The sequence below is a fragment of the Macaca mulatta genome, chromosome 11 (genome assembly GCF_049350105.2).
Source record: "Macaca mulatta isolate MMU2019108-1 chromosome 11, T2T-MMU8v2.0, whole genome shotgun sequence".
Lineage (NCBI taxonomy): Eukaryota > Metazoa > Chordata > Mammalia > Primates > Cercopithecidae > Macaca > Macaca mulatta.
The window spans coordinates 99987869-100001653 of NC_133416.1; positions in this window are offsets into that span (position 1 = coordinate 99987869).

The following is a 13785-nucleotide window of genomic DNA, read 5'->3' on the forward strand; positions in this document are numbered from 1 at the left end:
GATTTAATGATCTTCTAGCCAGCTGGAGGGAGCGAGTGAAGGGACAGAGAGAAGCTAATGAGAGTGATCCTCCCATCTTTTTATCCCTGGGAATTAGAATAAAAATCCCATTCCTTCTGCCAAAACATGGGGAGTGTAAAACACATTTCCCACAGTCACACTCATTATCATCATAACCACTATAGTAAGGCTTAACCCTTTACCTAGATGCTCACAGTTGACACCAAAGTTTGCACCAACCCTGGAAGGGCAAATCTGATGTCCCCATTTTACAGGTGAGAAAAGAGAGATGTTGTGAGGTTAATTGACTTATCTAAATTTACCCAGTCAATAAGTTAACACTCAAACCCAACTCATTTTCAACCACTCTGTTATGCTGCCTTAAAATGGTAGCAGTAAGTAAATCCAGGGGTCTGGTCTCCATAAGAGTTAGTCAGTTTTACGAAGACAGACTTTTTATCTGCTATTATAGGCTATAATGAGAAAATTATCTACAAGTGAGTGCTTCTGATTTTCAGGACCCAGGAAGACCTTTCACTGGCTTGGCCCTATGTTTGGATACTTTGCAAAGCTGTGCGGCCTGTTTCCCAGTGACGGCCATTGAGGGTACAGTGCATCCGGCCTGACCCCTCCCAAGCTGACTGCCTCAAATTGCTGTTGACCTGATCTTCAGAGTTGGAATAAGCCAAGGGCTGGAGACATGAGTGGTAATAGCTGCAGATAAATCTCATGTTTGCTTCATTTGGAATATCTCAGAGGCCAATGGGATGATGAGCCCACAAGGCAGGATCCAACAATGGTTCTAGACCCCCAGTTCCCTCCTTGAGCTCCCCTGCTATGTGATTTAGCAGGGATCGGTTCCCTCCTCCATCACATTAAGCAAGAGGTGTGTCCATAGGTGTAGTACATGGCTTCTGAGTGTCCCCTAGGGATCCCCACCTCCTGGTCTTCATGCCCCTCTGTGATTCCCCTCCCCTTGAGTTTGGATTGGACCTGGTAACTCAATTCTAGAAGTGAATACAGCAAACGTGATGAGATGCCACATCTGAGATTAGGTTACACAAAGATTGTGGCTTCTCACCTGGACACCTGGCCTCTCCTGGCTTGCTCGCTGGCTGTAGGTGAGGGTAGCCGCCATGATGTGATCTGCCCTATGGTAAGGCCCCGTTCATGGGAACTGATGTCTCTGTCCAACAATCAGGAAGGACCTGTGTGTGGCCTGACCACAGCCATGTGGGTGAGCATGGAAGCAGAGCCTCTTCTCCTCAAGCCTTGAGATTCCCTGGCCAAGACCTCAGTTGCATCCTTGTAGAGACTTTGAGTCAGAGGGGCACCTAGCTAGGCTGCATGTGGATTTTGGACCCACAGAAACTGCAAGATAACAAGTGTTTGTTGTTTGAAGTTATTGAGGTTTAGAATCATTTTTTGTGTGTGCAGCAATAGATAACTAATACAATAAGGAGCAATCCCATGGTTGGGTACAAAGTGGGGACCTCAAGTTCTTCTCAGCAAGTGTACCTTTTAATGCTCTTCTCCCTATATATTTGGTGGAGGAATAATGAAACTTTTGTGGGTCCCTGACACAGTGATGAGTCGGGAGTGTTGTGTGCTGAGCATGTAAGATTTTAAATCTAAAGAACTCTGCATTTGCTATCCTGACATGTCCTCTGTCTAGTTCAGCACCTGCCTCTTCTAGAACAGCAAAACTGATGTCTTATACTGCCATCTTCATATCTAAGGACCTCTACTTAATTATTAAGTACCTTTTGTGTGTGATTCTGTTCTTTAAATCTGTACATCTACACATAAGCATATATAGAATATATTTTCCTTTATATATTGACACAAACTGTTGACTCAGTGATAAGATTAAATGAACAGTATATCATTCAAATGTACTTTGTACTTAATATAGATGTGTCTTTATTCACGAGAGACTTCAAGGTCATTTTGTTAAAAAGTCAGGGCTATAGCAGAAAAGAAACGAGAACTGGCTAAATGTCAATGGAGCAAATTTGCCGCATATAGAACAATTTGTCTTCTAACAAAATATGAAAACAAATCATTGGGAGTTATTTTATTAAAAGTTATTTATTAATTAGTTAATCATTGAGCTATTTTCAGTATCTCTCACTCCCCCATTATAACTGCCTCTCCACTAATTTTATTTTCTTCATATAGAGAAATATTCTTTTCAGATAAGTACTCTCTTTCTTGTTTGTTCAAACTTAACTCTGAAGCTCTGAAAAGCACATGACCACATTTGGCACTGAAAAAGAGAATCAATAATCCTCTGTAAATTACCGTACTATAAAAAGGCAATTCACTAGTCTTGTATAGGGAGTCAGAAGGATGATCACTATGAATAAAGAATAGTATATTCCTTTTCTCAGACAGGCGCACACACACACACACACACACACACACAGAGTCTCTCTCTTCCCTCAGAGTAGCTATATTTGTCCCAATTAATATTTGAACAGTGGTAAGCATTTGGATCTCAGGACTTACTTGATTACTATGGTGATGCTTAAGGCCTCCTGGAATACAAATGATTTTCTGAATCTAGAGAGACTTTGCAATGCTAAGGGTAGCCCATATTAACTTCATTGGAGGAGAAAGCAGGTATAGTATCCAGATTGGTAAGGCAAATAAGGCACTGACTTTCATGCTTTGGGGATCATGTTTGCACATCCCCAAAGGTATTTTTTATGAAACAGTCACAGATTGACCCTTTCCTCAAAATGCATCACTTGGCACAATTTCAGTCTCTTTAGGGCCATCTATGCAAATGAGATGGGAAAACAGTCAGCCAGGTTACCATTAACAACAAGGCAATGCGGTGCAGATGAACGTTGTGCCTGCTTATGCACAGCTGCTAAATGAGGGGACTGGGAACAGGTGATCTGCACAGCTTTGCCAGCTCTGCAATTACTCTGCTTCACACCAAGTAAAACAAAGTGATGAAACTACTCCAAGAGGGCTTTGTAACCACACAGGAGTGGAACCCCACACAATTAGCATGGCCTTGCCCACTTTGCTGCAGGATCAAAGAGCTCATGAAAGCCCTGGATCTAGCCCCCAACATTCAAGTGAAATAACTGGGGGGTCAGCAAGCCCAAGCGGTTGGAGGTTATTGTAAAAGACACATGCCAAGCAATTCTGAGAGTTTTAATGGCCTGCTTTAATTGTCTCAAAGTCCTATAGAACTTTGATTTTTTTCTGTTTCTCTACAACACTCCCTTGGAAGAGAATGAAGTTCTTGGACATGTCAAAGATAAAACTGTCATCACAATGATGCTTTTGAGTCCAACTACCTCATGCCCATCCCTCAACTTAAAGCTGGGGGTGAAGGGTCATATGAAGAATAGCATAACAATTAAAGAGCTCTGGATTCAAAGGACCTGTCCACTCTTTGCTGTGTGGCCTTGGGCAATAACTGAACTTCTCTAGGCTTCTGTTACCCCTGGTAAAATATGGACAGTAAGACTACTTCTGCCTCCAAGACTGACTGCTAAATAAGTAAAGAGTGAAAGACTCCAATTTGGAAACTTTTGAACATTGTACCAGATAGGCAAGGCACTCACCCCATGAGACAAGAGCACTTGAGCCATTCTAAGGACATGAGGTGCTTGTCAGAGCTTTGAGTCCAACACCACAGAACTTACATCTCCACTCAGCTTAGCTGGACATTGTGCTGAGTATTAACAGTTGATAGAACACAAGGATTATCATTTTAAGAGCATAGCAAGAAAGTCAGCATGTACCGTCCTGTTTAGAGGCTTCAGAAAAAACATTTCAATACTTTTTAAATGAAGGACCTTATCCCAGCCACAGTGAGACAACCATTGGAATAGAGAGCAGTCAGGATCAAATCAAGACAACCAAGTCATCTAGAGTGATGTCAAGAGGAACAACAGCATGACTCCAACATTAGGGGAAAAAAAAAAAAAAGCAGAGTTGCTACAGTGGAGACCCAGAAGGATTGAAGATCTCCATACAGAGCAGGTGCTCAATGCATACTAGTTGAGTGAACCACTAAATGTGATTTGCACAGCCAGCCTCTGAGTTAGAGCAAATACTTTCCATTTTGCAGATGTTAAACCAGAGATTCCAAGAAAAAAATGCCTAAAATTATATAACTAGGAAACAGAAAATCTAGAAATCAAATCCTGATTCTTACACTTTTGAGTTCATGTCTTTTCCTATCATATGCAAATGCTCAGTAGATGCAATCTACTGTATCTACAATGATGCAATGGCATCATTGTTTTTATTACTTATTATTACTATTGCATCAAAATATCTTTTAGATGAACAACATTATCTATGAGCTCTGCCTTCCAGGAGCACGTCATTGAGTAAATAAAATAAGACAAGTACACAAATAATAATCTCTTGCAACCCAAGTAACACTGGACTTGACCCATCTTCCAAGACTTCTGCCAATCCCAGTGGGTCATTCGTGTGGTCATGTCTGGCTCCAGGCTCTTGCTTTGCTGTCTCTGCTGACTCAATTTGGTACCAATTTCAACAGGGACATGAAATTCAACCCCCTCTTAGATATCACACAAATATACACAAACATCCAAATACGCATACAATTACAACTCAAAAGGACTTCCGATTATTGTAGAATTTACTGAAAGTTTACGAAGGAGCGATCAACGTCTAGTAGTTCATCCCACTTCAAACTGAACTTTAGATTCAGGTTAGACAGTAGATTTTTCTAAAGATATTGCATCAGGAAACTTTTACAAGACACTTCACCCCCACTAGTAAAGCCAGCCATGTCATATTTAGCTGGCTTCTTTCTACCTGCATACACACTCCCTCCCACTTTTGTGTCCTCCCTCTCTTTATATTTTTCTTCTTAAAAGTACAATGGCATTAACCTTATTGTCCCATTCAGAGGAGTATAACCATCACCTTTGGTCTCTTGGGTCTTGCTGAAGCCAATACTATCTTCTACTTACGAGTACCTCATCAGTATGGTTTTCTAATCAAAGACAGCTCTCTCACTAAGAGTCATTCCAGTGCCAGCTGTTGAAATAATCTACTCAATGCCTTGCTACAACTGCATTAGTACAAGGTTGATCTGTAATAATCAACCTTGTAATTGGTTAAGCATCTACTCAAACACAATCATGGCTAACTAAGCACTAATTTTTCCTTTGTTTATTTCCTGTGCATGGTATAAATAAAATTTTGTAGCCTTTTCTTTTCCACTTAATTTTAGATAACATCTTCTATATAACTACATAGTCATGATATGTGTCATTTTTCACAATTATGTAATAGGGTTTTGAATGTATATACCATATCATTTACTTAACCATTCTCCTAGTGTTGGAATTTTAGGCTCTTCATAAATTTTTTCTGCTATAAATTAGGGTATATCTTTATGTATAGAGATTTTCTTTTGCTCTTAAAAACAGAAATTTGGGAAGAATTTTCTATGAAACTGTCACAAAAATCTAAATGAAATTGTTGGTCTATAGATATATTAACAACTGAGATTGCAAGTATTCTATTATCTTTATTTTCATTTAGAAAAATGCTTTTATAGAATTAAAGATATGTCTATAGAGAGCAATCAAATTCTTATTAAGTGACTATCGTATATCAGGTATTTTTAACTAAGTGTTGATGGAAAGAGAGAAGAACAATTTTAACTTTTACAAATCCCTTTTATGAAAATGATGTCATTCTCTATATGCCTGATTGGCATTATCATTCATTCAATGACACTCAAGGTAAGTTTAACAAAAAGATGGCAACATATCTTTCATATTTTATTATTTAAAGTTATGTCCATGCCATTGTATATTGGATTGTTTCCTGGAATGCCCTTCCACACTTATTATGATGAATTCCTATTTTTTTCCAAATCCTGTTCAATTATCACCTCCTCTGTGGAACATTCTCTGGTCACCCCAATGATGTGTTAGAGCCAGCTTACATGAGAAGCAGAAAGCCAGCTATATGCATCTCTTCTCATATCTGCTTTCTGTGACTTTAGGTAGTTAGCTTGAAATCAGCCAACACAGTAAACTTTACACAACAAGAATCGGTGAACTTACAAATCAGAACTTTTCCCAGGAAAGCTGATTGTTTAACATTTCCTGAACCACCTCCAGACAGAGGTAATCCCGTGTTTCTCTGAAGCACTTTTATTTATTACTACTTTTAGATTTAAATTTTAAATCTTTTTGTTGTTGTTGTTGTTGAGACAAAGTCTTGCTCTCACCCAGGCTGGAGTACAGTGGCACGATGTTGGCTCACTGCAACCTCTACCTCCTGTGTTCAAGCAATTCTCCTGCCTCAGCCTCCCGAGCAGCTGTGACCACAGGTGTGTGACACCATGCCCAGCTAAATTTTTTGTATTTTTAATGGAGATGAGGTTTCACCATGTTGGCCAGGCTGGTCTCGGACTCATGACCTGACATGATCCACCCACCTCAGCCTCCCAAAGTGCTGGGATTATAGGCCTGGGCCACAGAACCTGGCCTAAATGTTAAATCTTATACTGACTATGTTGGTTATCACGCCATCCCTATTTGCAGATCTTTCACTCTCAGTCTGGAACTTCTTGAACCTAAGGACTGTGTCTTAATCATCTTTTCGCCGCTTCAGTCTTATACAAAGTAAGAACTCTATGAATAAACTATAGTGGTTATTGTTGCCATTGTCATCATTGTTATTTAAATGGTTGTTAAACTGAACTGGTAGGTTAGTATGTTAACTTTAGGGCAATGTTACCTGCAATATGGGCTCTTGGCAGATTGGCAAAGTATAAACTAAGCATATTTTAAATTGGCTTTTTAATATCCAAAAAAGCCAATTTAAATTTTACTGGTATATTTCAGGGGTTTGATTTCATTAAGAAGTAATTTAGTTAATAAGCCAAGTATCAGACTCAGAACAAATTATGGTAAATTTTTTGGAGTCAAATCTTAGTGGTAATTAAAGAAGAATTAAAACTGAATTGATAAAATGGAGATATTGTATAACCACACGTTCATTTTTCTCTCCCAAGCCAAAAACTAGTGTTTTTCACATTTTTTTTAGCCCCACAGGGACTAAAAAGGGACTTACAGCGACTGGACATTCAGGCAAGTCTCTGGAACTGATTAGAATGGACCCCTTCTTCATGGTCTGTTGACCTTGTCATTCAAACCTCCACATGTGATGTAAAATCCTTTTAAAATATTCGAAGACACAAGTTCTGGGAACAAATTTTTGCCACTAAGGCCCCTGGTATCACAGATAATGCTTATAAGTTTTAGATGTCTTGCCGTGGTCTGAAAGAGGTAAAAATGAGGATTCCTGAAACATTAATTTATGAAGAAACAAATCACAAAACACAAATGGTGGTGTCATCTTCCTCAGCATTACTTCGAGTGGCTTCATAACAAAGGCTTGTCCAATGATGGGTTTTAGAAAGAACACTGAACCAGGAGTCAGAATTCCTGGGTTTTAAGGCCAGTATTGCACTAGAAGCAAAATGATCTTGGGCAAATTGTCTCCTTTTTCTTGGTTTTGTTTCTGTAACTGAAAAATGAGGGGATTTGGTGGGTGCCTCCTTGCTTTCCTCCCTATTTTTAATTCTCTGACATCTGTGGGGCCTAAGAAATTAGTTCCCTTGGGAAGCTTGTGCCAGGAGGAGCAGATATTGTCACCTTCACATATTCAGTGATTTTTCTTTCTTCTCTTCTAGTTAAAAATTTCTGAGACTGATTTTGCTGCAGGCAGACAACTGTGAGAAAGGAAAGAAACGTTCATGGGAGTTTTGACCAAGGGCGTCTTGAAACTAAAAATTAAAGTATGAGAAAAAATACGTAGATAATGAGCCCATAATAACATAGTCATGGACCTTCTAGTGAGACAATTGCATCTAAAAAACAACGAAGTAAAAATGCATTTCAGAACCAAGAAAAACATGTAGAAACAATGAGTGGAGGATGTTTCTATTTCCCTATTCTCTCTGTGATGCTAATATCAGGAAAGAATCATTAAATCTAATGGCAAATTTAGCAAAGCTAGCCTTACTCTATGGATACCCTGAATTAAAATTGCTTTTAAGTCTTTTCTACAAAACTCAAAAATACTTCTGCTGATAAGAAAGTATGATGAAAATCAAACTGAAGCTTAAACATTGGGCCTTAAATATTTTGAAATCTAATCAATTGGGGAAATAGAGGAGTTCATTTGAAATAATACCAGAAATAAATAATATAAAGAATCTGTGCCAACAAACCTTGTGACATTATTCATATGTTCTTCACTGTATATCCTTAAGTGAGAGTTATAAGTGATAGTAAGTGGTCATCATAGTACATCTGCTTCTCTGTGTGGACAGGTGTGTTATATATGCCAGAGGCACCATTCGTATGCCTTCTGACTTATAACTACTAGTGTCCTTCTCTTGACAAGTGTTTATAGCATAATAGCTAAGCATAACAGACATCAGAAAGACCTGCTTCAAGCTATAGTTCCATCATTTATTATTTGAACAATTACTTTATCTCTTGAAATTTCAATTTCTGTATCTGTAGAACAAGGTTGTAGTAATACCATCCTTATAGGGTTATAAAGAAAGGGCTTAGAACATTGCCTAAAATATAGTACATGCTCAATAAATTATTTTTGTCTTGTTTTATAATCTTCAGTGTGCCTGGTCCTGGGGATTTTAAAAGGTGCCAAAAAGTCATTTGCATATCCATTTGTTTGTTAAGTTCCAAATGACCTAGAGGGTGGTAAGAATGTTGGCCCTGCATGAATTCAAAGTACAGGTGGAAGCTGCTATGGATTATAGGTGTGAAAACATCCCTTTTGTCGAAGCAGGAAGTCAGAGGCAGCAGCAAGCCGTCATTCCAGCTGCAATTCTAGAAAAAATTAAAAGACTTTCCTATGTGGACTGAGATGGTTAGCTGTTATGTTCCCTGGAGACACAGGCTAATTGTGGTACGAGCTGAGGACTGGCTTGGCATAGGAAGCGGTACACTGCCAGGGACAAGAGAAACCAGCATAGCTTTTGATAGCGACGTGGGCTGACATGGGAGGTGAAATCTAGAGGAGACCCAAATGCATAGCTATTTTTCCCAGAAGGCCACTGCTGAGCACTGAGGCAGTGGAAAGCAAGAGTGGGCTGAGAAGACAGACTGAACTCTCTTGCAGTCCCACAGTGCTTAGGCAACAAAATCCCACTAGAAGTGCTCTGTAACGAGCATGCCACAGGTTTCATCCTTGAGACATTTGACCACAGAGATGGACTGAATATAACCAAAGCTGCTACCCAATCCTAAAACTGATAAAAATCTGATTAGATTGAGAGGATTAACACTTTGACCTAGGTACCAAACAAAGGAATGGATAAGAGCCCCTGACAAAAATATCACTTATTCGATATACAACGTGTGTGTAACACTCAATCAAAATTACATAGCATGTGAACAGGCATGAAACAGTGGCTAGTAATCAAGGGAAAAAACAGATAATAGAACTGGGCCCAAATGTAATCCAGATATTGGAGTTAGCAGATGAAAACTTTTAAGCAAATATAATAAATGTGCTTATAAAAAAAATGGAGAAAGATGAGGAAAATAAAAGAGAACATAAAGACTTTCAACATAGAATTACAATCTACCAAAAAAACACATTAAAATTGATATTCTAGAACTGAGCAAATAAAATATCTGAAATTAAGAACTCAACAGATGGATTTAATAGTAGACTATAAGTCAAAGACAGAATTAGAAAAATAAAAGATAGGCCTATAAAAAGGTTCCAAACCAAAGCCTTACAATGAAAGAAACAAGTAGGGAAGGGAAAGATGGAAAGAATAGAACAGAGTATAACGACATGTATGACACATAATTGAAGTCTGAGAAGGAGATAGAGAAAAATGGAACAGGAACAATACCGGCAACAAACAATTGCAGAATATCATCTGATTCTTCTCCTTTGTTGTTAATGTTGTTCATTTTGTGAATTACATTACTTTTTTAATGTTAAAACAACATTGTGTTCTTAGAATAGACCCCACTGCAGTAGATCAGCAACGTTCCAGTCTCGTCAGCCCAGCTCTTTCCTCTTGTAGTTCTTTTCCTAGGTCAACACACTGGAGCTACCACCATCCCTCAGCTATTTCCCAAGCTGGAGTCCCTGATCTTTCAACATGGGCCTCCCCATCCCATTAGTGCCTCTCTGATTATCTAAAAACTAGGGGCTTGGGAATCCTCTGTAATGAGTAGAATTTTTCTGTTGTCGTGTTACTGCTCTGGGATGTGACCTTTTGAATACCTACCTACAAAGCAACTCTTCGTTTTCAGACAGCGCTAAGTACTATATGTTTTTATTTATTTAGGGCTAAAATTTGATTATCTCTAGATTACAACCTGATTTGGGGCTGAAGCTATTCAGAATAAGCCTATTACTTTAAATTTCACGTGATTCTTTTTGTAATGAATTAATTTATTTTTATTGATACATAATAGCTGCATATATTTTTGCAGTATATGTGATCATCAATACATTCATATAATTAAGTCAGTGTAATTGGAATATGCATCCCTTAAATACTTTTCTTTGTGCTAGGGACATTCAAATCATTCTCTTCTAGCTATTTTGAAACGTACAATTGATTTACATTAACTATGGTTACGCTATTGATCTATCAAACACCAGGTCTTATTTTTTCTACCTAAGTGTATATTTGTACCCATTAAACATACATGACAACTTTTTCAATACAGATGATAATTCTCATATAACCCCAGTTTTCTCTTACACAAGTTAAACATCTCAACTTCTGTTAGCTTTATCTTACTTCCACATTAATTGGGACTCTTTTGGTTACTAGTGACAGAAACCTAGCTGACACATGCTTTGAAAGGGAGGATCTGGAACATAGCTGGGAAATTTAAGAGATTAGAACTGGCTTTGGGCATCCTCATGCTTTCCTTTCCTGGAGCTGACTTCACTTTAAGGCAGGTGCTCCTGCATGGTAACTATCTTACCTCTGAAGCTCTCTGACATGCCCTGGAGACATTTTCCTCATTGTCTTGATGATCAACATTGGGCTCCTCATTACTTATGCAGATTTCTGCAGCTGGCTTGAATTCTCCCCAGAAAATGGGGTTTTCTTTTCTATCTCATTGTCAGGCTGCAAATTTTCTGTATGGCTAGGGAGGCCTCAGGAAACTTACAATCATGGTGGAAGGCACTTCTTCACAGGAGGAGAGGAGAGAGAATGAGTGCCAGGTGAAGGGTGAAGCCCCTTATAAAACCATCAGATCTCATGAGAACGAAGTCACTATCACAAGAACACGATAGGGGAAGGGAAACCCATGATTCAATTACCTCCACCTGGTCTCTCTCACTACAGGTGGGGATTATGACAACTACAATTCAAGATAAGATTTTGGTGGGGACACAGCCAAATCGTATCAGTAATAAACACGACTATGAGCAAATCCCAGTTGACATCATCTTTGCAGCATGTAATCAAAGAGCAAAGATCACCGGCTTCTTTGAAGGCCAACAAAAGTATTGATGGCCCAGCTTGTAATGCCTGTCAACTCCTAACCAATCACATGCAGAAACAGTGATAAGCTGTTCTGATTGAGCAGTCTTGGTTCTGTGTTGGGGGAAGGGAAAAGGAAAATCAGCCCTACTCAAACCAAGGGAAAAAGGATCCAACCACTGGGAGAAGGAGTGGAGGAAAACCAGTCTAGTTGAGCAATGTCCTACTGTATGTTAGATGACAGTGCTATCAATTCAGGTGTGATTACATAATTGTAATTCCATCCTGCAGTATAGTATATAGCTCTTAAATTTTATGTATATTCAATGACAGAGAAGAATGCCCATGATACATTGTTAAATGAAAAAAATGCATGATTGTATATAAACCATTTTGCCATTTTTATAAATAATACTCTCAATACCCTGCCATCCACACTTACTCTCATGAGCCTCTTTGGAATATAGTTGGTCTTTCTTAACCTACCTAAACTTATTTGCTCATCCTGCCCTGAAAGATAGCAGGAGAGTTATTGTTAGATACAACGTTAAAGTATCCTGCATGTGAAAAAAATTATCCTTATCTATGAGAAGCAGAAAATAATAATAAAGTTGTTGGTTTTTCAGACAATGCAAAATGGATCCATAGAATCCTTACTAAGCTAATTTGGTTGATCTTATGAGCTGTGACATCATTAACCATGCACAAGGGCTCTTCCAGGGTTAAACAAAATGCATAACAATCAAATACAGCAACATCTGCCAAAAGAAATAACACCCATAAATTGCAAGTGATTGTTTAACTATCTAATGTGATATAATCAGCCGTGCACACGGATCATTCCCCAATAAGTGCTCTCACCATACATGGAAAATGAGGCATAAATCAATTTCTGATTACGATAATCCCTTAAACAATAATCTGAGAAATATTTCTACCTGCAAAGGAAACAAAAAATAAAATCAGGTAAAGTGCTCTGTGGTCACAAAAGTTTAAAGATAACTCTGTCTTTATACAATGACTGTAGGTTGTATAGAAAATAGGAAATAAGAGGCATTACATTTTGAAAAAGCTTTACCTTCATCGCATTATTTGTATAAATTGTGTTAGTAATTTGATCCTTCTTATAGAGTTCCCTTGTTTGAGAAAACTTCATGAGTGTCATTTGAGAAAATTGAATGAACCTTCCTTTCATTTAGAAATAATTCTTGCTTTATGTGACAAGCCACATTTTCTTTCTTCTCTCTCCACTCTTTGCTGTCCTCAGGAGCATTTTCAGAAGAACAGAAGGTTTATGGCTCTCGGTTTCCAGGATTCCTGCTGTTTCTGTTTATTCACCACCTGAAGTCTTAATTCGCTGTGTGTAACCCTGCAATTGACTACTGTGGAGATAATTTTGACGTAATCACACTAGAATTATGACTTAGGGACACGAATCACAGGAAAGTGAATGAAGTCTTACAATGGGTCCTAAATCACCAAAAAGAACCAGCAATAGGATAATTTTCAGCCTAATTATCTGTTCTATTTTTGCTACATTTAAAAATAAAATCCACAGGCTTATTTTTCCCCCATTGGCTCTTAAAATTCATTTCCAAGGCTGGCTGTTTTTGCAGTTATTAACTTCTTCACATCTAGAATTTTGACAAGGGAACTACTTTAGAAATGTCAGAACTAAAAGTTGGTTGAGTTGAGCTGAGTGAAGTGTACCAGGTAAATCAGCAGCCGCTTGGGACATCAGCACAACTCAGAAATGAATTTCACACCTAAATCCCATCTCCTCACTCTCCAAGGTAGACGATTTGCTGCTGGTTCAGTCAATATCAAAACAAATTCATTCATGTAAGTCTAAGCATTACTGTGAGCCCCTGTTGATTATCAAAGCAAAATTCAAAGCAGCCCACACTAAAATTAAACAGAAGAAATAAACCCCACAGTGTCTCTGCTGGGTCTTGGCAAACAGATGGGCTGGTGCAGAGCCAGGGGCAGCCTTAGGAATTGCAGAACCTCAGCTGTGCCTTCTTCCTAAGTTTCTCTGATGCACAGTTGCTTGGTTTACTTTCACTTTTCCACACTAGCTTCTATCCCTCAGAAACACTTAAAGCCATTCTTCAAGCCAATCTGACATCAAAAACAGAGTAAAAGAAGGGTATGGTGCTAGAAGTTGGGACATATCTTAGCCTACTTACACATTAATTAGAAAACAAATCTCAATTACTACTGAAATGCCTGTGAGAGACACAGCCTAATGTAACCTC